Below are 23,848 nucleotides of genomic sequence, written 5' to 3'. Positions count from 1 at the left end.
TAATGTCGCTTTCATGTTTTTCCTTATCGTTTAATTTATGCATCACTTCCTGCGAAGCACCTTGAGGTGGGAGGCTGCCCTGCTCCGCTCTGCTCCTCTCTCCCAACTAACCTCCATCTCCTGGGCTCACTCTGTAATGTGACGTCATTAGGCCTGGGTCCTGAAACATCAGGGGCTGGAAGTATCTAGGGACAGTCCCGAATTTACAGAATCCATCCGGGTTTCTGGTTTGATCTCGGAATGTCCTGCTTTTCTTTAGGATGTCCCTATTTTCAGCTGATCGCCAAAGAATTGATGCTTTTGAATTCTGGTCTGGAGGGGACTCTTGAGAGTCCCATGGACTGCAAGAAGAACAAACCAATCCATTCTGAAGGAAATCAGCCCTGAGTGCTCACTGGAAGGACAGATCCTGAAGCTGAGGCTCCAATACTTTGGCCACCTCATGAGAAGAGAAGACTCCCTGGAAAAGACCCTGATGTTGGGAAAGATGGAGGGCACAAGGAGAAGGGGACGACAGAGGATGAGATGGTTGGACAGTGTTCTCGAAGCTCCCAGCATGAGTTTGACCAAACTGCGGGAGGCAGTGGAAGACAGGAGTGCCTGGCGTGCTCTGGTCCATGGGGTCATGAAGAGTCGGACACGACTAAATGACTAAACAACAACATTTTCATCAGAGGGTATGGAGTTATGCAACCCCTGAGCCAAGGAGATAAATCACTATACAAGCTTTAGCAGAAATCTGAAAGCAGCCCTGCATAGGGAAGTTTTTTAAAATGTTTTAATGTTTTGTCATGTTTTTATATATGTTGGAAGCATCCCAGAGTGGCTGGGATGATCCAGTCAGATGGGTGGGGTATTAACATCATCATCATCATTAATAATAATAATAATAATAATAATAATAATAATAATAATAATAATAATAATTTAGTATGTGCCTATTTTCATTGGAGAAATGTCGGGTGGTATGTTCTCCTGATTTGGCAACCCTTATTGCAACTTAATTCCATTTTTAAACAGCAAACGCACCAGCTCATTGGGCAAAGGAGTCAAAATAAGAAGATCAGAGCAGGAGAGGGTTATTGAGAGGTGGTAGAACTCAACATGTGTTGTTTGACTCTTAAAACTAATGTAAAAACACGGTGCAGGCAGGTCCTTGTTCCTGACATTACTTTGCTTAAAATTAGACTGATCAATTCCTGCCGCCTGACCTCATGGGCCAAGTGTTTCCGAGTGAATTTACCTGTTGAGGTGCCAGTAACATTAATAGAAGCTGGAGCGAGGAATAACTGGGCACTTCACTTCCCTCATCTCATCACAAACACATCCCTCTGGCTCTTAACCCTCCACAGATTATCTTGCACTCCGAAGGGCTTTGACGTCCCTTGTGCCAAAGGGGGCGGGGAGAATGATGGCAGCTCTGGAGCACATACCCTGGCAAGTAAATTGTTTACCACTTGTGGGACTCCTTCTGCAGAGGCCTCCCAGAATGGACCCTTTTGCCTCCAGGCCTTTCCCCCAATCTTCTGACTCTTCCCTCTGCCACCCGCAGCTTTGAAAACTTTGGTCTTTGCTTCCCTGCGAGTAAGTTTGGCAAGCGGGACGTGGGTGGCACTGTGGGTTAAACCACAGAGCCTAGGGCTTGCCGATCAGAAGGTTGGCGGTTAGAATCCCCAGGACAGGGTGAGCTCCCGTTGCTCGGTCCCTGCTCCTGCCAACCTAGCAGTTCGAAAGCACGTCAAAGTGCAAGTAGATAAATAGGTACCACTCTGGCGGGAAGGTAAACGGCGTTTCCGTGCGCTGCTCTGGTTCACCAGAAGCGGCTTACTCATGCTGGCCACATGCTGTACGCTGGCTCCCTCGGTTAATAAAGCAAGATGAGCTCCGCAACCCCAGAGTCGTCTGCAACTGGACCTAATTGTTATGTACTGAAGTTCTCACCCTGGGCCAGCAGGGGGATACTGTAGATAGTTATGCAAATAAGGGATCGAAAGTGACGTTCAGTGATTGGATAGTTTTGGGAAATTGTTACAGTTACGTTGTACTGGAGCTCTATATAAGCAGGCTGACTGAGCCCTTCAGTTCAGTTCTGTTCTGGCCTCTGAATAAACAAGAGCTGTTTGAAGAATCACTGTGTCGTCTGATATGTTCACCCACAACTTAACACTAATGGTCAGGGGTCCTTTACCTTTACCTTTAAGCTTGGCGAGCACCAGCCTACTGCAGACTTGAAGTGAATCCCTTTCGAAGCAATCCTCTCTCTGCAAGCCTTGGAGGACCTCAGCGTAAGGAGGCGGCCTTGCTAGACATCAGCTGCTAAATGGCCCCTTATTTAACGGGGTTCAAGAGCGACCTCAGCTTCGGCAGGACATAGGAAGGCGGGAAATGGGGTGAGAGAGAAATGAAAAGAACAGTCTGCCTAGTGTGGCACTTCTCAAGCTTGATCTGGGAGCTGCAGTTCGTGCAGAATACTGCAGCATAATTGCTGACCGAATTCTGGAACTCCCTGCCTATTGACATCAGGCAGGCTCCTTCACTCTACTGTTTTCAGTGCCGGCTTAAAACATTTTCATTTCTGCAAGCCTTTCAAGACTAGTAGAACGCTGGCCTATGTATCAGTCTGCTTTTAGCTTATTGCCGATTTTATCTTCTGAATGTTTTAAAGAATTGCTTTCACTAGTACTTTCATCCTTTTGTTCTCTTTGAAAGCAGCTTTGAGGGTGGTTTTCTTTTTTCCAATCAAGCAGTGTATAAATTTTATGAATCAAGTAATAAAATAAATTACGGCTTCACAGGCCAGATTGCAGACCCTCCAAGCGTTCCTATTTTCCAGGGACGTCCCTGATTTAGAGAAGCCGTACAGGTTTCTGATTTGATCCCAGAAAGTCCCGCTTTTCCTTAGGACATCCCTATTTTCACTGGAGAAACATTGAAAGGTATGGAGTTATCCGAATCTCGAGCCCTCCGAATGCAATCCTGTATAGGAAAGGGTTTTTTAAAAAATGTTTAATGTTTTATTATGTTTTTATATACAGTTACAGATAGGTAGCCGTGTTGGTCTGCCATAGTCAAAATAAAAAAATTCCTTCCAGTAGCACCTTAAAGACCAACTAAGTTAGTTCTTGGTATGAGCTTTCGTGTGCATGCGTATCTGAAGAAGTGTGCATGCACACGAAAGCTCATACCAAGAACTAACTTAGTTGGTCTTTAAGGTGCTACTGGAAGGAATTTTTTTATTTTGACTATGTTTTTATATACAGTGGTACCTCGGGTTACATACGCTTCAGGTTACATATGCTTCAGGTTACAGACTCCGCTAACCCAAAAATATTACCTCGGGTTAAGAACTTTGCTTCAGGATGAGAACAGAAATCGCGCGGCGGTAGCGGGAGGCCCCATTAGCTAAAGTGGTAGCTCAGGTTAAAAACAGTTTCATGTTAAGAACGGACCTCCAGAATGAATTAAGTTCTTAACCCGAGGTACCACTGTATGTTGGAAGCCTCCCAGAATGGCTGGGGCAACCCAGTAAAATGTGTGGAGTATAAATGGGGGGGATTATTATGGAATGGGACGTCCCTATTTTCATTGGAGAAACGTTGGAGGGTATATTGAAGGAGTGTGGAGGGTCTTGGACCTATAGCAGGTGCTGTGACAGGATTGGTCCTCTAAGACCACCTGATTTGGAAGACCAGGAAGATTGCTGTCTTCATTATTTGCACCACAATCTAAGCAGTTTACAGTGATGTCCTCCGGCCACTGGCCTAGCAGAGAAGAGCACCATTTTGGGGGATTTTGGCTGGGGCACGATGCCCAAAGTATTGAGGAGTAAAAGGGAGGGACCCCACATCTTGCCTTACTTGTGCAAACTTGGCTGGCCAAACTCTGAGCTCAGTGGCTGGCGAGGCCTGACTCTGCACAGCAATCCCTAATGTTCTTAAATGCAAATCTGTCCTATATTTTCCCGGGGTGGCTGCTTCTGCCCTGCCTGCCTCGGTTACCTCATTGCCCTGTTTTTAGCTCCTGAAGACTCTGCACTCTGAATGGCCTGGGACGAATTTACGAAGCCCATATCTGTATATGGGATAAACGGTAGTAACTGGTCCAGAATTTTCCCCCTTCCAGCCAGAAGCCGGAGCATAAATCTTTGAAATATGTGTTGAGCCAGCTGCCGCATCATTTAAAAATAGTTAACTTGGTGCCAATAAGACAGATCACTCAACATGGGGGCCGTAAAGAGAAAATCAAAGGCATGTGCTTGTGCCCTGACGGAGGCAGAGCCTTCCAACCCCCCCATTGCAACCAGCCCCCTCCCGCTGAATACTTTACAGTGTTACACATCCCCCCCACCCCCAAGGAATTGTCTGCTGTCAAACATTGATTTCTCCCTGCCCAGGAGGGCACAGACAGCTTCATGTTGCACTGAAGTCTGGTGGCATCCGTCCCAATCCCTTTTGTCTGACATTACGCAGAGTCTCCTCTACAGCTTAACAAAGGCAGGAAAGCGGTTTTCTTCTCCCACGTATTAAGAAAACATATTATGAAGAATTTTTCTGACGGTAAGAGCTGTTTGACAGTGGAATGGTCTCCCTTGGGAAGCGGTGGGCTCTCCTTCCATGGAGGGTACTTTTAAGCAGAGGTTCGATGGCCATCTGTCAGGGGTGCTTTGGTTGAGATTCCTGCTTTGCAGGGGGTTGGACTAGATGACCCCTGGGGTCTCTTCCAGCTCTACAATTCTACAATTCTGTATACTGTAATTTAATAATAATAATAATAATAATAATAATAATAATAATAATAATAATTTTATTTATACCCCACTCTCCCCGGCCAGAGCCGGCTCAGGGCAGCTAAAAACAATAAAATTACAGTAAAAGCATAATAGGAAAAAACTAATTTAAAATGCAGCCTCATTTTAAAAGTAGCCCATAGATCAAAACCATAAGGGGAGGGAAACATAAGGGTCAGACTGAGCCCAAACCAAAGGCCAGGTGGAACAGCTCTGTCTTGCGGGCCCTGCAGAAAGATGTCAAGTCCCACAGGGCCCTAGTCTCTTGTGACAGAGCGTTCCACCACGTCGGGGCCAGTACTGAAAAGGCCCTGGCCCTAGTTGAGACCAATCTAACCACCTTGTGACTTGGGACCTCCAAAATGTTGTCATTTGTGGACCTCAAGGTCCTCCGTGGGGCAGACCAGGAGAGGCGGTCCCATAGCATACAAAATAATAATAATACTGAGAAGGAGGAGGAGGAGTAATTATCACATGAACATAAGGTGAGCCTTGCTCCCAGTGGTGAACTTAGAACACAGCCACTGCAGCTTCCTTAATACATCATATTTTTATGTAGCCATATAAACTATTTGCCATAACGAAAGAGGGGGAAACTCCCACATGATATTCATGCAAACTAAACTGCAATAGTAATTATTCTATCTATTTCCCCAAAGTAATTTGGCTGATTGTGTCTTGCACCTTATTATTCCAATATTTTAGAAATAACGTTTTGACAAATGTGTTCCATCTTCTTGGCATATAAGCTAAATTTCCAAATCCTTAATAAAAAAAAAAATTCTATTGTGGCTGCCCCCTGCCCCATCACAATTCCTCATATTTGAGCAGCTGCTAATGAATTAATACTCTTTCCGAGGACACATTAAAGACAAGGAAGTATTAAGGAGGCATTTGGAATGGGGTCCCCCTGCCCCTGACACAGAAAAAGGATTTTGGCAAAAGGAGGGTTCTCCGATTTTTAATGCATAGCTTTGTGGCACTTTCCCAATTTGAGCCACTGCGGTGATTTATTAGTCAGCAGCAGAGCCAGCAGGGACACTGTTCATGGCTCAATATCTCAAGGACCACCTCTCCATATGAGCCTATCCAGACCCTGAGATCATCCTTTGAGACAATTCTTCATGTGTCTCCTCCACAAGAGATCCAGAGGGTGGCAACGGGACCTTTTCTGCTGTGGCTCCCCATCTGTGGAAGGCTTTCCCCAGGAAGTCTCACCTGCAGACCCTCCGAGTGTCCCTATTTTCCGGGGATGTCCCTGATTTAGAGAAGCCGTCCCTGTTCCCGATTTGATCCTGGAATGTCCACTTTTCCTTTGTTGTTGTTGTTTGTTGTTTAGTCATTTAGTTGTGTCCAACTCTTTGTGACCCCATGGACCAGAACATGCCAGGCACTCCTGTCTTCCACTGCCTCCCGCAGTTTGGTCAAACTCATGTTTGTAGCTTCGAGAACACTGTCCCACCATCTCGTCCTCTGTCGTCCCCTTCTCCTTGTGCCCCCCATCTTTCCCAACATCAGGGTCTTTTCCAGGGAGTCTTCTTTTCTCATGAGGTGGCCAAAGTACTGGAGCCTCAGCTTCACGATCTGTCCTTCCAGTGAGCACTCAGGGCTGATTTCCTTCAGAATGGATAGGTTTCATCTTCTTGCAGTCCATGGGACTCTCAAGAGTCTCCTACAGCACCATAATTCAAAAGATAAATTCTTCGGCGATCAGCCTTCTTTATGGTCCAGCTCTCACTTCCATACATCAGGAGCCACTTTTACTTAGGACGTCCCTATTTTCATCGGAGAAATGTTGGAGGGTATGGAGTTATCCAACCCTTGAGCTGTCTGAAGGCAATCCTGTATGGGGATTTTTTAAAAAATGTTTTATTATGTTTTTATATATGTTGGGAGCTGCCCAGAGTGGCTGGGGCAACCCAGTAAGATTTGTGGGGTATAAATAGTAAAACCATCATTATGAAATGGAACATTCCTATTTCCATCGGACAAATGTTGGAGGCTGTGCTCTCCTGGTGCCATCATTATACACCTTTAGAAGCCAGGCAAAAATGTTCCTCTTCAACCAGGCCTTTGGTTGATTGACATCTAAAGCCCTTTTAAATGTGTTGTAGGAGAGGGAATTATTGGTTTGTTGTTGTTGTTGTTGTTTACTATGTATCTTGTTGTTTCTATATTGTGATTTTATGTTGTAGAGCACCCTGAGATCTCTTTCTTTTAAGGCTATACCTTTGGTCTCAATTATGATGGAACTCACAGACGGAGAATACTTTCATATATATATATAATCTATGAAGGGAATCTTCCTAGGAGCTGATATTTTTATCATTCCCTTTGGAGCTGCGTTGTGCCTTTGCCCTTTTGTCCTTGCTTTTGGTTAACATTTTTTTATTCTTTGGTTTCTTCCTTTCTGTTATGTTTGCACTTCTTAATTTTTGTTAACATATCTATAAAATAGCTTTAAAAAAACAGCACCAAAAACGATTTGGTTTTTAAAAGAACGTCTCCAACCCCATCATTCAGCCAGACACTGAGGTCCAGCTCTGAGGCCCTTCTGGTGGTTCCCTCACTGTGATAAGTGAGGTTACAGGGAACCAGGCAGAGGGCCTTCTCGGTGGTGGCACCCGCCCTGCGGAACGCTCTCCCACCAGATGTCAAGGACATAAAAACCACCTGACTTTTAGAAGACATCTGAAGGCAACCCTGTTTAGAGAAGTTTAATACAGTGGTATTTTGGTTTAAGAACAGTCCTGCTTACGAACGATTCGGTTTACAAACTCCACAAAACTGGAAGTAGTGTCCCGGTTTGCGAATTTTACCTCAGTCTACGAACGGAATCTGAACGGTGGAAGGGCACCGGTGGCAGGAGGCCTCATTACGGAAAGCACGCCTCAGTTTAAGAACGGTTTCAGTTTAAGAACGGACTTCTGGAACAGATTAAGTTTGTAAACCGAGGTACCACTGTATTCTATTGGGAGCCACCCAGAGTGGCTGGGGGAACCCAGCCAGATGGGCAGGGTATAAATAATAAATTATTATTATTATTATTATTATTATTATTATTATTATTATTATTATTATTGCAGTAGGATTCCTGCATTTGCAGGGGTTGGACTAGATGACCCCTTGCTTGAGGTACCTTCCAACTCTGTGATTCTATGATTTGGCGTTGTTATACAGCATTCACTGACAGATAGATATGAGGTTGGCTCTGATCTCTCCCCTTCCCCCCTTCACCGCAGTATGTGCCATTTGTTTCAGCAGTCCTGATTAAGTCATGAATTTACAAGCAAGCGTTCCATCAAGACTGAATCAAAGCAGATGTTTGGGTTTCCTGCAGTCAAGAAGGCATCCGTCAGAGAGAGCCTTGCACATGTCTGGTTGGGTACAGCTCCTCAGGCCCACCCCACTTTTCGCAGCACTTCAGGAGGCGAGTTCACTGCTACAAAGTTTAATTTCAATCAGGCTCCTTAATAATAATAATAAAATGCATATAGTCTTTGCATTCTGTCACACAGCGTCCAAATTTGGTACCAAACTCTTTTCTACCCTGCAGATGGGGAAAGAAGCAGAGTGGAAAAAGTTTAATAATATTCTGTGGTAGGTTAGGAGACCAACACACACACAAAGGAAGGCCGTTGCCAATGCTCTGGCTTTGGGAATTTTCTAACAGCTGCTGCTGCCAAAAACATAGGCAAGGAAACATTTTTTGACGGGAATATTTATGAGAAGAGTAATAGATTTGCGCAATCTTAGGAATAATGGGGTGGAGTAGAGGAGAGAAAAGACATATAAAGTCGACTGATACCAAACCATTGGTCCATGTTGTTCCATCCTGCAACTGGCAGAAGATGTCCAAACTCTCAGGCAGAGGGAGAAAGATCATTCCCAGGCCTCTAAGGTAATAGGAGACACTCCATTCAGTTCACCTGTAAAAGCAAACCTACCAGATTAGCCTAAACTACATACAAACCACAACACAGCCATCTGCCAAAATCTGCAATGCGCAAAGTGGTTCCCCAGCCAAGCAGGTTAAACAGTCCTGGTTTCCCTGAAAGATTCTGGGATCTGTAGTTTGTTAAGGGTGCAAAGGTTGTTAGCACACCTGTTGCCCCTCTCTGAGTTGCAAAGCGATTTACATATCCTCCAACATTTTGCCAATAAAAATACGGATGTCCTATTCCATCATCATCATGTTATTATTTATACCCCCACCCATCTAATTGGGTTGCCCCAGCCACTCTGGGAGGGTTCCAACATATATAAAGGTAAAGGGACCCCTGACCATTAGGTCCAGTCGTGACCGACTCTGGGGTTGCACCGCTCATCTCGCTTTATTGGCCGAGGGAGCCGGGATACAGCTTCCAGGTTATGTGGCCAGCATGACTAAGCCGCTTCTGGCGAACCAGATCAGCGCACGGAAATGCCATACACCTTCCCGCCAGAGTGGTACCTATTTATCTACTTGCACTTTGACGTGCTTTCGAACTGCTAGGTTGGCAGGAGCAGGGACTGAGCAACAGGAGCTCACCCTGTCATGGGGATTCAAACCGCCGACCTTCTGATCGGCAAGTCCTAGGCTCTGTGGTTTAACCCACAGTGCCACCCACGTCCCTCCAACATATATAAATACATAATAAAACATCAAACTATTTTTTAAAAAAAATCCCCATACAGGACTGCCTTCAGATATCTTCTAAAGGTATAGTTACTTATCTCTTTGGCTCGGGGGTCACATAACATTTCTCTGATGGAAATGTACAGTAGTAGTAATAATAATAGTTGTTGTTGTTTTATTTATACCCTGCCCGACTGAGTGTGTGGCTCCAGCTACTCTTGGTGACTTCCAACATGTATAAAAATATAATAAAGTTTTAAACTTCCCAGTGCAGGGCTGTCTTCAAGATGTCTTCTGAAGGTTGTATAGTTACTTATCTCCTCAGCTTGGGAGTCACATAACGCCATGCCCTCCAATGTTGCTCCGATGAAAATAGGGATATCCTAAGGAAAAGCGGGACATTCTGGGATCATATCAGAAACAGGAATGGCTTCTGTAAATCTGGGACTGTCCCTGGAAAACAGAGACACTTGGAGGGTCTGGGTTTAACCATCCCACTTCCCAGGAAACTTTGAGACTCTGCCGAAGCATTTGATTGTCAGCAGCTGGAAGCGGCATCCGGACCAGATGGGCTTTACCTTGGTCAGATCCAGCAAAGCATTATCAGGCCAGGAATCTGAACAGCTTTAATTAAATTGCTTTAAGAGCAGACTTAACCCTAAGCAGGCCACGTCTCCCAGCTGAGAAGCATTTTAAGTAGATGTGCTGGCTGTGCCGTCCAAATAAACAGAGCTTCCCCTATGTTCCGAGCGCATAGCCCCAGGGAGTGCGCCAAGCAAGCACGCCCGATGCCGAGATGGCCTCTTGACTCGTAAAAAGGCTAATTGAAGCCACTGCGTGCTGCTGAAGGCCGAGATGGCGGGTTTACATAGGGACCAGGAAGCGGAGAAGTGGGCGGCAGAAGGGGAGGGCAGGGGATCTTCGGGGCAATTTAACAAATGCTGCCTTCCAGGTGGTCCGCAGGCCAGAGGCATGACCCAGGAAAGAGCAATTGGGAGCCGTTCACCTGCAATCAATCGGAGGGGGGCTGAGCTGCCAAGGCTTCTGATGGTGAAGTAATCCAGGTTCCAGTTATTAATTTGGAGTCGGCAATTTAGGACTGTTCCACTAAACGGTTTGGAGAAGAAAGGGGGAGAACAAACAGAGGAAGCAGCCCAGATCCGAGGGGGAAGCCCCGACCTCTCGGCTGCAGCAGCTTATGCGCCGTGGCTTAGAAATAACAGAAAGCCCAAGGCTCCCTCTGACACACCGGCAGCTAAACCAAACAGGCATTAAGGAAATGAAAACATGTGTGTGCCGTGCAGATTCTTAACCCACATGTGTGTGCCGTGCAGATTCTTAACCCAGATCCATATACCAACGGCTATCAACTATTTTGGGACGTGGGTGGTGCTGTGGTCTAAACCACAGGGCCTAGGGCTTGCTGATCGGAAGGTCGGCGGTTCGAATCCCCGCGACGGGGTGAGCGCCCGTTGCTCAGTCCCTGCTCCTGCCAACCTAGCAGCTCGAAAGCACGTCAAGGTGCAAGTAGATAAATAGGTGCAAGTAGATAAATAGGTACCGCTCCAGCGGGAAGGTAAACGGCGTTTCCGTGCGCTGCTCTGGTTTGCCAGAAGCGGCTTAGTCATGCTTTCCACATGACCTGGAAGCTTTACGCTGGCTCCCTTGGCAAATAAAGCGAGATGAGCGCCGCAACCCCAGAGTCGTCTGCGACTGGACCTAATGGTCAGGGGTCCCTTTACCTTTACCTATCAACTATTTTATTTATTTGCTGGGTTAAGGACTTGCCCTTTTAGGAGATGTTCTTTCTTTCTTTAACATGTAACTAGCCTTCTGCAAGATTCCATGTGTGAATCATCCAACCATCTAAGGAATTAGTTAAGTGCCACAAACACTGGACAGGGAAAGGCTGGGTGAATCCTCTGCCTCTGTAAGATAGCCTTTCCCAAGCTGGTGCCCTCCAGTGTCAAAGTGTGAGCTGGCAGTAAATCACACTGTTCAAAGTTGGAGTTAACTCTTTATTAGGAAAAGCACGATCTTCACTGATTTTGCTGAGTGTCAGGCCTGATGAGCACAGCGGCTCATCCCCAGTAAGTCTGGCCACATGAATCAGTTGTGAGACAAAGCTCCTGTCTCCCTAGGGCCTTTTCCAAGCAATCGGAGACTGCACCTGCATGCAGCCAATCTCTCCGCTGCCCTCTTCATGCCTCTTCTGGTTCTGGGAGAGAAGGAAGAAGGGGACCTTGTAGCAGCAGGAGGGGGAGACAACTGTGACCCTTCCCCAGCCTGACTCATCTCTGCCTCTTGGCCTCCCTCTTCCCCTGCTTCAGCTTCTGCCTCTGATTCTGGACTGCTCTCTTCCACAGGATCTCCCCGCTCACTAAGCCCAGTTAACATGGAGTCAAAATGGAGTGAAGGGGAATTCCCCAGCAAATCTAAAATTGGCCTGCTCCTTTGATACATTTCCCCCACTGATATATGGATATTTTAAAAGTTTTATAGGAAATTGAATAGTTAATTAATTTTTTAAAAAAATTAAAAAATATTTTGCGGGAACTGAAAGGACTATGCAGTCGTACCTTGAAAGTCAAACAGAATCCATTCCAAAAGTCTGTTCGACTTCCATAACGTTCAGAAACCAAACCTTGGCTTCTGATTGGCTGCAGGAAGCTCCAGCAGCCAATCAGAAGCTGTGGAAGCTCCGTTGAATGTTCGGCTTCCAAAAATAGCTCACAAACCGAAACGGTCACTTTCAGGTTTGAGGCGTTCGGGAGCCAAAACATCCGAGAACTAAGCTGTTCGAAAACCGAGGTATGACGATACAACTACTGGATGCTAGTCTGAAGAAGAAAAGGATACAGCACTTTCAGGTATTAAAAGTTGCAGTTATTTCAAACTTTTGAGTATTTAGCAGTTAAACAAAAATGAAAATCCTCCCCTCAAAAAACATTGAATTCTAATGCTTATGTTCTGCCAAATGTTTGCAAAATGTTGTCTCCCCTCCACCCTCCATTCCTTTAGTCAACTCTACGAACATAGCAGAATCGGACAAAAAAGAAAGGAAGCAATCAGAGTTGCTGGCACCTTCATTCCAGGAGCCAATAATAAGGTCAGGGAAGGTGGAGTTCTTAAAAGCCAAAGGGTAAGAAGCCTCTCCTCCCCTCTCTCAAGGACTTTTGTTCTGCTCTTTTGTCTACCAGTCAATTAAAGCCCACTTCAAGGTGACCCGGCCAGGTGTGCTCTCAAAGGGACTTAAAGATCTCTTTTGCTGACTCATTTTCACTCTAGGCTTCCATTGGTTGGTCTTTTTTTAAAAGAAGAAGTATCAATAAGTCCTTTCATGCTGAAACAAGGACTGGAGAAACGCTCTCCAACGAAAACACTGGTAACTGAGTGCAAAGTTACTGGATATATCAGCAAGGCAATTTTTAAGTCAGGAAAAATATATGAAAGCAGGAGTCCTTTAGGCTAACTGAACAATGCAGATGGGAGGAAGGAAGGAAGGAAGGAAGGAAGGAAGGAAGGAAGGAAGGAAGGAAGGAAAAGAAAGGAGGAAAAGGAAAAGGAAATGAAAAGTCAAGTACTTGCAATGTTTAAGTGTTGTTCTTATGTTGACAATATGGGCACATGCAAAGGCACACATAAGACTGGGGTTTGAGCCCTCCAGATTAGGGTTGCCAGACCTCCAGAAGTGCTCTGGTGGCAGACTTCAATTTCCAGGTAGTTGAGAGCACCTTAAAAAAAAAATTAGGAAGACTATGCATGCAGTTTTTAAGCTTCTATCCCATCCTCCCATTCTGTCCACAAATCATCCGAATCCATTGATGGCTGTCCTGTTCGAGAGAGAAGCAGCAGCAGCTGCTGCTGCCAGTTTCAACTTTGAAAACAGGAAAAATCACCTGTGCCAGGAGTCCTGCGGTTATTCTGAATTTCCACTCCATCTGCAAACTTGAAAAGCACAGGCTCAGATGCAGAGCAGCCTGCAAGATCAAAGGCCCTATTCATTCAAAAAACAAAAAACAAAAACAAAATTGCTTGCCAGGGTTTCCCCTTTCCTTAAATCTTCAGGCACGTGAGGCACCAGAAGCAATACTTTTACACAAAAATGCATTGGATGCACAATATGCTTGGGTACTAGTGTGAAATTTAGGTGCCAGTTTTCCAGTGTGCTCATGGCATTCAGCTGTTGTTGTTGTTTAGTCGTGTCCGACTCTTCATGACCCCCTGGACCAGAGCACGCCAGGCACTCCTGTCTTCCACTGCCTCCCGCAGTTTGGTCAAACTCATGCTGGTAGCTTCGAGAACACTGTCCGACCATCTCGTCCTCTGCTGCCCCCCTCTCCTTGTGCCCTCCATCTTTCCCAACATCAGGGTCTTTTCCAGGGAGTCTTCTCTTCTCATGAGGTGGCCAGAGTATTGGAGCCTCAGCTTCAGGATCTGTCCTTCCAGTGAGCACTCAGGGCTGATTTCCTTAAGAATGGATAGGTTTGATCTTCTTGCAGTCGATGGGACTCTCCAGAGTCTCGTCCAGCACCATAATTCAAAAGCATTAATTCTTCGGCAATCAGCCTTCTTTATGGTCCAGCTCTCACTTCCATACATCACTACTGGGAAAACCATGGCTTTAACTATACGGACCTTTGTTGGCAAGGTGATGTCTCTGCTTTTTAAGATGCTGTCTAGGTTTGTCATTGCTTTTCTCCCAAGAAGCAGGCGTCTTTTAATTTCGTGGCTGCTGTCACCATCTGCAGTGATCATGGAGCCCAAGAAAGTAAAATCTCTCACTGCCTCCATTTCTTCCCCTTCTATTTGCCAGGAGGTGGTGGGACCAGTGGCCATGATCCATGAAGGGGATTTTTCCATATAACCCAAATAATAAAATCATGAGAGAAACGCATAAATACAAAACGAAGCCAAAGTTGGCATGGGATGTTACATGCACAATAAGAAGTGATGAAGCAGGTTATCTAGATATTTGTGATAAGATGCAGGCAGGGAAATGGAGAAGTGAGAGGTCCACAGGTGTGGGAATTAAACTATCAGAGGCACAAGGAGTACCAGGAATAAAAGGAATAAAATATTACGTCAATAATTTTTCTGATTCAAGCAGTCAGATGTTACTTATCCCAAATTTCCTGAGAGGCTTGTGGAAGAGGCAAATGTAAAGTTTCTCTTTTTTTTTTTTAACATACAGTGGTACCTCGGGTTAAGTACTTAATTCGTTCTGGAGGTCCGTTCTTAACCTGAAACTGTTCTTAACCTGAGGTACCACTTTAGCTAATGGGACCTCCAGCTGCCACCGCGCGATTTCTGTTCTCATCCTGAAGCAAAGTTCTTAACCTGTGGTACTATTTCTGGGTTAGCGGAGTCTGTAACCTGAAGCGTCTGTAACCCGAGATACCACTGTATTCCCACCAAACTGAGACCAACAAGGTTACCTTTGATTTTCCTTTCAAAAAACGGGTGTGCCCAGTAAGATTTTCATGGACTGTAATTTTCCATATATTACTCCATCATAATGAGGTGTTAATTTCAGATAATGTTTTCCATCTTTGGGCAGTTGATAGACACCCAGCAATACGAAGGTAATTTTGCGAACTTGCTATTTATTGTGGAATCAGTACTTCCTGTACATGCCAGTTTCTTGAGCATGCAAGATGATTGCAGCATTGGCATCAAGACACCAGCCAGTATCCTGCCCCCAAATTTAATCTGGATTTCCCCTTTCTCTAGGAAATTTGATTCTTAAAATGTTTTTTTATTAAAAAAGAATAACTTCTATTGCCAATGACCCATTTGCGGTATCCCTGGGACCCATTTGCAAATTAAGCCCCTCCCTGGAAGCACCAGATGATTACAGGTGGGGTGTTCTAGATCCATGGATAACAGCGACCTCTGTAGATGAGGATTTCCTCTTCCCCACTCTGGTCTAATCAGGGCTCCCATCTGCGTTTTCCTTGTCTGCTTTAGGAAGCACATGGCTTAGCCCCGATTGGTCCATACCAGTTGTGTCTGCCATGTGTCATGTCTGGAAACGACTCTGGCAATTCTTCTGCAATGCGTAAAATATTAACCAAAACATAACAAAACACAGAGGTAATAGATCTGATCTTATCCTCTGCTGATATTATCTTTGGGAAATCCAGGATTTCTGACAGATAGATGGATAGATAGACATATAAATTTTCGCCTTGCCACTTTATAGGCAGAAAATCACTAATTGATTTCACACTCTCCAAAAAGAATGGCTTGCGGCAGCGTTGGCAGTGGGGAAATATTCGTACATATCTTAGGAGTCATTCCCGGCACGAGCAAAACTATGAATAGAAACTGTGTCGAGTTAAGTTTCCTCCTCCGATGTTCATTCCCTGCCCACCTCCAGCAATATATCATCGTAATAATGGAACCAAAAACCTTGGTATAATGCACTCTGAAGCATGCACTGGAGAAAATGTCGTATTTCCCATTGATTTCCCATTTGATCCATTATCTTTCACACTGGGGCATAAGAAAATGCCAGTCGCCGGAAATCTCTTCACATCTCTGTTGATCGATGGTCAACCGGCTCCAATCTCTACGATGCCTCACTATCTTGCAGGCCATTCCAGTTTTGGTAAGAAGCTGCCTTATAACAAGTGAAGTCGTCTACACTGACCGGCAGTGGCTCTCTCTCGCCCCGCCCTAACTGGCGATGTTGGGAACTGAACCTGGGATAGTCTGCATGGAAAGCAGGTGCTTTAACCAATCAGCTATCCCTTCCCCTAGTTAAGGATGGAACAAGACGTGACACTTGACACAGGGATGTCCCTGAAAAGAGGCATCCTTCGTTGATTTCTCGCCTCCTGTATTATTTAGTTAGATGTACCCATGCTGTTTCCCTACAACTTCCTGAACACCAAAAGCCAACAACACTGAACGGAGTTGGAGAAACAACACAAAAGCGTTTAGCTAAATGTAACAGGACGGTAGGAAATAATTTGACACAGGGCTACCATTTTTGGTGGCAGACCTGTGTCAAGTCTAGTCCCCCCCCCCTTAAATTTAGACTGTGTATCTCCATCTTTCACTCTTCTCCCATCCCTGGCTTTCTCTTTCTTTCTCTCTCTACTTGTCATGAACTGTCTGGGTGCTGAGGAGTGGTGGGAGGCCCAGCCAGGGAACATCCAAGAGAACCCACAGGGGAAGAAGACTCAGAGCCAGGGGACTGGTGGTGGGACGACAAGGAGCAGTCAGAGGGAGAAGAGGGAGCAGACTGGAAGGAGAAGGTGTCATAAGCTGAAGAGGTAACAGGTCTTAGTGAGCTGGGAGAGTCTGTGGCAGAGAGCAGTCCAGAATTGGGAGGCAGAAGCAGAGGCTGGTGAGGAGTGGGGCCAAGAAGCAGCTGCTGAAGAATCAAGGGAGTCTTCCCCCGTTGCTGCAACCAGCTCCCCTCCCCGCTGGTCTCCCAGAACTCACAGAGAAATGAAACTGGCAGAGCAGAGGGTGGTTGTGCACAAACGCAGCCTGAGACTGCATGGGAAACACCTTGGAGAGGAGGAGTTCTAGAGGACACTGGGAAGCCAGTGTCAGGCTTCGGGGAATCTGCTTCCTCCCCCCTGGCCATAAATGAACAGATCAAACGAAAGGGAATTCTTACCAGTTAATTTCTTTAATAAAGACAGCGAAGGACAAAAGTAAGCCTCTAACCAGAATGGCGGTGCTCCCAATTAAGGTCACTCACTCCTCCATCCCTATTAATCTACATCACTCCTACATCTTGTAATCTGAGTTTGTAGCCGCTGCGTTTTCTGTTCTGAAACTTTCTGAGCTCTCCGGGACTTTGAGGAAGGGGGTGGAAACTATCCAGAAACTGTGAATTTGTTAACTCTCTTCTAGTGTTTCTTCTGCTAGCTGTTTCCCCTGTCCAGTATTTCCCAGCTTCTGCCTTTTGAACTATGCCCCTCTGCAAACCACTGTTCCAAATCTATGCTGTCCTCCTGCTCCTGGGAAGGTTCAGGATCAGGATCAGGACCAACATTCTTCCTCAGTGCAGCCCTCCTCAGCACGGTCCCTGACATGCGGGGACCTTCAGTCCTTCATTGGGACTACTACATGGACGAGACCTCCTGGAAAGGGTTGCTGAGACCATTAGGCCTGAGCTGTGGTTTGTTTCCTTGAACAAAGCTTTAGCTTCACTGGCCTCGAGTGAGTTATTCTTTTTGCTGCTGACACTAGAGAGCCAGTGTGGTGTAGTGGTTAAGAGCGATAGACTCGTAATATGGGGAACCGGGTTCGCTTCCCTGCTCCTCCACATGCAGCTGCTGGGTGACCTTGGGCCAGTCACACTTCTCTGAAGTCTCTCAGCCCCACTCACCTCACAGAGTGTTTGTTGTGGGGGAGGAAGGGAAAGGAGAATGTTAGCCGCTTTGAGACTCCTTAAAGGGAGTGGAAGGCGGGATATCAAACCCAAACTCTTCTTCTTCTTCTTCCAACCATTACAGCACTTTCTTGTCTTTCTGGTAAGCTGGGGCATCTGGTTGGCCACTGTGAGGACAGGATAGTAGGGTAGGTAGGCCCTTGGCCTCATCCAGCAAGACTCTAATGCGCTTACAGGGCTTCAGGAAGGATTTCTGAGCTGATGTCTGCTCCAAACACTCAAAAAGGGCTGTACAGAATGCAGAGTAGACATGTTGCTGAATCTTTGTGCATAAATTCAAGCCTTATGAAGGAGGGTCACGGAGAACTGCAAGGCCGGGTGTAATTTTAACTCTGCTGCCAGCCAATGGATAGCCCTTCTGCGATGCATTATTGCATTCAAGATTCCTCCCTAGGACAGGTGACCTCTTCTTCTTCTTGTGACCTTTAATACTTTTGATACTCTTGCTGACATCTGTGACTAATGGATGATCTATGAATCCAAGCTGTGACCAAGTCAAAAAATCTTCATGAAAAATTCTTCAAGTGCATTAACCTGCCATGCCGACCTGTCGCAGAGGTTTGATGTAATAATAGCCCGGCACACACAGAGAGGCACACAGATCGGTTGCATGTGCCCCTCTTTGTTGTCGTCTGCACATTTAACCATTTACGTGGTGTTGGTACAAGGGAAAAAAACAGGTATAAATCTAGAAGAAGTCCCTGGATGCAAAGAGCCAGGTCTGGGGCAAGTACTCTTGGGTGAGAGAACTCCGCCAGAGATTTAAAATCACAAAATATGCAGCAAGGTAAAACATAATATAGGTTGTTAAGCCTTTAACATATGCCTTTGTGAATTCCAAAACTTCCCCAGCATTGGAAAAGACCACACGTTTGGTAAGTTAAAATTTGGTTTACTTACAAACTCTTTAAAAGTCAGGTTCATGTGCTTTTCTGTACATAATTCAGAATAGGTTGCACAGGCAGTAAAACTTTCCTTAGTTACAGTGGTGAAAGTTCCTAAACCATTGGTATAGGAACTCAAGAGTGACTTGCAACAGCCATGCAATTGAAGCTTGGAGCATCCAGCTCAGACCTGACATACTGAGGTTCTCAGGTAGACCAAGGTGCAACAATAGGCTTGATTACCTTCCTCCCCAAGGTGAGGGGGGGTGACCTAGCTAAGCCTGGCAGGACAGCTTACTCTATGGAGTTAGCCCCTTCAAGCATTGATTAGACTTAAGCATGTTGGTTACATGAAGCTCAACATGTAAAGCCTGAGGTGGTTGCTGCAAACTCAGACCGCATGGCTCTTAAAGGTAAAGGTAAAGGTACCCCTGCCCGAACGGGCCAGTCTTGACAGACTCTGGGGTTTGTGCGCCCATCTCACTCTATAGGCCGTGGGCCAGCGCTGTCCGGAGACACTTCCGGGTCACGTGGCCAGCGTGACAAAGCTGCATCTGGCGAGCCAGCGCAGCACACGGAACGCCGTTTACCTTCCCGCTGGTAAGCGGTACCTATTTATCTACTTGCACCCAGGGGTGCTTTCGAACTGCTAGGTTGGCAGGCGCTGGGACCGAGCAGCGGGAGCGCACCCCGCCGCGGGGATTCGAACCGCCGACCTTTCGATCGGCAAGCCCTAGGCGCTGAGGCTTTTACCCACAGCGCCACCCGCGTCCCTTACAAGCCACTAAAAGGAACAAACAAGCCAGATCGCATACAGCTTCCACAACAGCATTCTGAGAACACATTCCAAACACCTTTCTGAAACTTTCAAAGGGTGTGGCTTATGGGTTAATCCTATGGCACCACTAAACTTCATGCAGGGCTTCCATATCTACAGGTACTCGCTCCTGTTCACCACTACTCTAATAACTGGGCAGCAGGGATTTGAGAGATCACACGAGTGGTAGGTGAGAAATCCTAGCTCCCTTGTTCTGAGCAGTAAATCAGAACACATTTTACAACTGAGTGGTCTTATTCCTTCACTTTCCTCTCTGTTGCTGTAAATCACCGAACCCTGTAAAAGACAACAGGTGGTGAAACTGAGGTGTTTCCACTTGGTCTTTGAAGGAGAACATTGTCTCTTGTCATCCTGATGGATGGTTTTGGTTTCTAGCAGTTAGTAGAAAGAAATGGGGATTGTGTGGCACTATTACATAGATTGCCAATGAGTTGGAGCTGCTACAATGTGTTGCAGTGTGGAATGCTCCTGCTCAGGGTTCCAGATTACTTAGCTTGGTGGTTTTGTTCCCCACAGTGGCTAAGCAGGTGCCTTCTGGAAGCCCACAAGAAAGTCATGGAAGCAAGAGCCTTCACTATAATAATACCATATTTACTCGAATCTAACGCTCACCTTTTTTGGCCAAATTACGTTGCGAAAATTAAGGTGCACATTTGATTTGATGGCCCATATACCAGCCAATACTTTTTTGGGTTTCAAGGTTCTGAAAATTGAGGCGTGCATTAGATCTGATGGTGCATTAGACTCAAGTAAATACGATAATAATTTGTTATTTATATGCGGCCATCTGACTAGCATTAATCACAGTAAAACACCAAACATGGAAATCTTCCCTATACAGGGCTGCCTCCAGATATTGCTGAACCAAACTCCCATCATCTCTGCCCATTGGCCTCTTTTAAATGGAAAAAGCCATCATGGGACAACTGTGATTTTGAGAAAAGTAGAAGAAAAACAACTGCTCGGTTCTTTCCCTTAAACTGTTTCTCCCACTCAGTTGTACCCATCTATTAATTTTTCCCCTTTAAGGAAAAGATAAAAGTAAAGGTAAAGGGACCCCTGACCGTTAGATCCAGTCGTGACTGACTCTGGGGTTGCGGCGCTCATCTCGCTTTACTGGCTGAGGGAGCTGGTGTACAGCTTCCAGGACATGTGGCCAGCATGACTAAGCTGCTTCTGGCAAACCAGAGCAGCGCATGGAAATGCCGTTTACCTTCCCGCCAGTGTGGTACCTATTTATCTACTTGCACTTGGACGTGCTTTCGAACAGCTAGGTTGGCAGGAGCTGGGACCAAGCAACCGGAGCTCACCCTGTTGCAGGGATTTGAACTGCCAACCTTCTGATCGGCACGTCCTAGGCTCTGTGGTTTAACCCACAGCGCCACCTGCGTCCCTAAGGAAAAGATACAAGGAGCTTTGAGAAGAGAAGCACCTTGGGGGTGGTTTTGAAAGCGGGGAGGGTTATGCAGCCCTTGACCCTCACCTCCTTGCTTGCAGCTGTTTTGAAAAGAAAAATCTGGGGAAGTTATGCACAACCGTCTGTAGCATGTCATTTTGGCCCCCAGGCAGTCTTTCCTCCAACTCCCAGCCAGATCAAAATCTTCTTAGTTGGAGCTTCTCCATACGCCAAGGAGATCTGCGTGTGCACATGTAGATGATACAGAATTTCGCCCTTTTCCTGGGGAACGGCTGGAGAATGGAAAGCCAAAGAGACAGAGCAGCGAGGGGCTCAGTTTACAGCCCGAGGAAGTGCTTTAAAGGAGGGAGTCTTAATAACCAGACGCCACCAGGAAACCACAATTAATTGGCCCTGCTTTTGCGTTATCTCCACAGATGTGGGGGGAACGGGGAAATAAAAGCAACTCCTGCTGTTGACAACTCTATCTATAGCGTAATCCCCGAGCGAACTCATCCATCACCCTGCTCTCTCCTGTGGCAAAACAGGGCTGTAATCCTGTTTTTCAGCTGTGGAAATCAATCACTGGATTGCAGAAGTGATCATTCGCCATGGGCTGTGTGTGTGTGCATGCGCGCGTGCATAATTTTATTGTGCCAGCAAGCAGAACAACAGATTTATTTCTTTTATATATATATATGTGTGAAGCATTTTGCTTTTAGCAAGCAGTGTATTTTCCCACTGGTATGGAAAGGCTTGTCCTCCAACGAAACCAGACTTGATCCTCTGTAACAATGGAAAGGTGTACGCTATGCTTTATGGCACAAGCGGGGAACATTGTTTGGCAGTTAGGGTAAAAACAGGAAGATGGACCAATTGCCTGACTCCATGTAAGGCATTCTCCCATGTGCTCCTGTGGCTCCTCCAGACGGCATTTGCAGGGGACAATCTTGTTGGCATCCATCTGTCTTGAGAGACAATGTCTAGGGCAGCTGTTTACCAGCTCCATCTGGTACGCAGGCTGAGACCCTACCTGCCCGCGGACTGCCTCGCCAGAGTAGTGCATGCTCTGGTTATCTCCCGCTTGGACTACTGCAATGCGCTCTATGTGGGGCTACCTTTGAAGGTGACCTGGAGAACTGCAACTAATCCAGAATGCGGCAGTTGGACTGGTGACTGGGAGTGGCCGCCGAGACCATATAACACCGGTCTTGAAAGACCTACACTGGCTCCCAGTACGTTTCCGAGCACAATTCAAAGTGTTGGTGCTGACCTTTAAAGCCCTAAACGGCCTCGGTCCAGTATACCTGAAGGAGCGTCTCCACCCCCATCGTCCATCCCAGACACTGAGGTCCAGTGCCGAGGGCCTTCTGGCGGTTCCTTCACTGCGAGAAGCCAAGTTACAGGGAACCAGGCAGAGGGCCTTCTCGGTAGTGGCACCCGCCCTGTGGGACGCCCTCCCACCAGATGTCAAAGAGAAAAACAACTACCAGACTTTTAGAAGACGTCTGAAGGCAGCCCTGTTTAGGGAAGCTTTTAATGTTTGATGTATTACGGTATTTTAATATTTTGTTGGAAGCTGCCCAGAGTGGCTGGGGTAGCCCAGCCAGATGGGTGGTGTATAAATAATAAATTATTATTATTGTTGTTGTTGTTATTATTATTATTTATTATTATTAAGTGTGCCTCTGGGGGTGAAGTCAAACCACTGCATTAATCTAAGTGACCTTCCTGGGGTGCAAGCCTGGACAATGTGTATGGCGGTCCTGAGCTGCCCAGATGACAAGACTCCCCTGTCGGCCTCACTGATGTTGTCCAAAGGAAAGCGGAGCAAGACGTTTGGCACCAGCTTGGTTGCCAGAAAGAGGTGCACAAGGCGCCATCCAACCGTCTTACGGACTCTAGATTTCTGTACGGTTTATGCCTTCACCTTTTCTTCTTCTCCTGAAGATATCTCACAAGGCAGCGGAGATTTAGGATCAGTGAAACAAGAAAAATGCAAAACACAACTGCATAGAAAAGAGGGAATAGAGAGAAGACCGCACTTTTCCAAGGGCAGAGAATTCTGTTTCTATATCACAGAGCCGCAGTGGTTAGAATGTCAGACCAGGACCTCGGAGACCAGGGTTCAAATCCGCACTCGGTCATGGAGCTCGTTGGGTGACCTTGGGCCTCTCACACCCTCTTTTAGCCTAGCCTACCTCCCAGGGTCATTGTGAGGCTAAAACGGAGACAGACAGATATCAAGACTTCTTCAGTATAATGCTGTTCCTTTCATTTACTGTCACGAGGGTTGTTTTAGTATTTACTTTAATCCCATTGAGTGAAATGGGGCTCACTCCCCAAATAAGGGCCGCAGCACTAGAGCTCTCCCCCCCCCCCACACCCCTTGCTCCCCGTTATTGTTTTTTTACCCAGATTTTCTACCAGCTGCTCACCCATGGATGTGGAAGGCTGCCAGCTGATTGGGCTTGTGAATGTGGTCGCTTGCGGAAGCCTGCCCCAAAAGCTGCCATTGAAGGGGGTTGAAAAGTTGGCAACCTTATGGTCTCTGGTCATTCACCTTGGCTGTTGCCAAGTAGGCCTTCCAACCCTGTGAGTCCGACCAGTTTCCCTGAATACTTGGCAGCAACTGCAGAAATCAGATCTATGACGTGTCCTAAGGTGAAAGACTTCTGGGGAAAGATTTATAATGAGTTGAAAAAAATATTGAAAAATACATTTATTAGGAAACCAGAATAAGAAGAATACTAAATAAGAATAATAGGATTGGAATTGCTCAAAAAAGATGTTAGACTGTTTTTGTATGCCGCTATAGCGGCAAAACTTTTATTAGCCAAAAACTGGAACTCGCGAGAGATACCAACAATAGAAGAATGGCAGATGAAGATGTTGGACTTTTTGGAGCTG

At 46.2% G+C, this 23,848-nt stretch overlaps 1 long non-coding RNA gene across 2 annotated transcripts in view; it reads left to right on the top strand.

Annotated features, from left to right (window-relative positions):
- The first annotated feature begins 1,473 nt into the window (after positions 1 to 1,473).
- The window catches only part of LOC310685880, a 45,734-nt gene continuing 23,359 nt past the window's right edge, over positions 1,474 to 23,848 (top strand). For both annotated transcript variants that reach the window (XR_014515582.1, XR_014515583.1), the window contains exon 1: positions 1,474 to 1,584. This is a non-coding gene — a long non-coding RNA (uncharacterized lncRNA). The remainder of the gene's footprint in view (positions 1,585 to 23,848) is intronic.

Source organism: Podarcis liolepis, assembly GCF_965112155.1.
Source record: "Podarcis liolepis genome assembly, chromosome: 1".
NCBI classification, from domain to species: Eukaryota; Metazoa; Chordata; class Lepidosauria; order Squamata; family Lacertidae; genus Podarcis; species Podarcis liolepis.
Note: the sequence above shows the minus strand (reverse complement) of the source record. Positions and strands in the feature narration are given on the sequence as shown.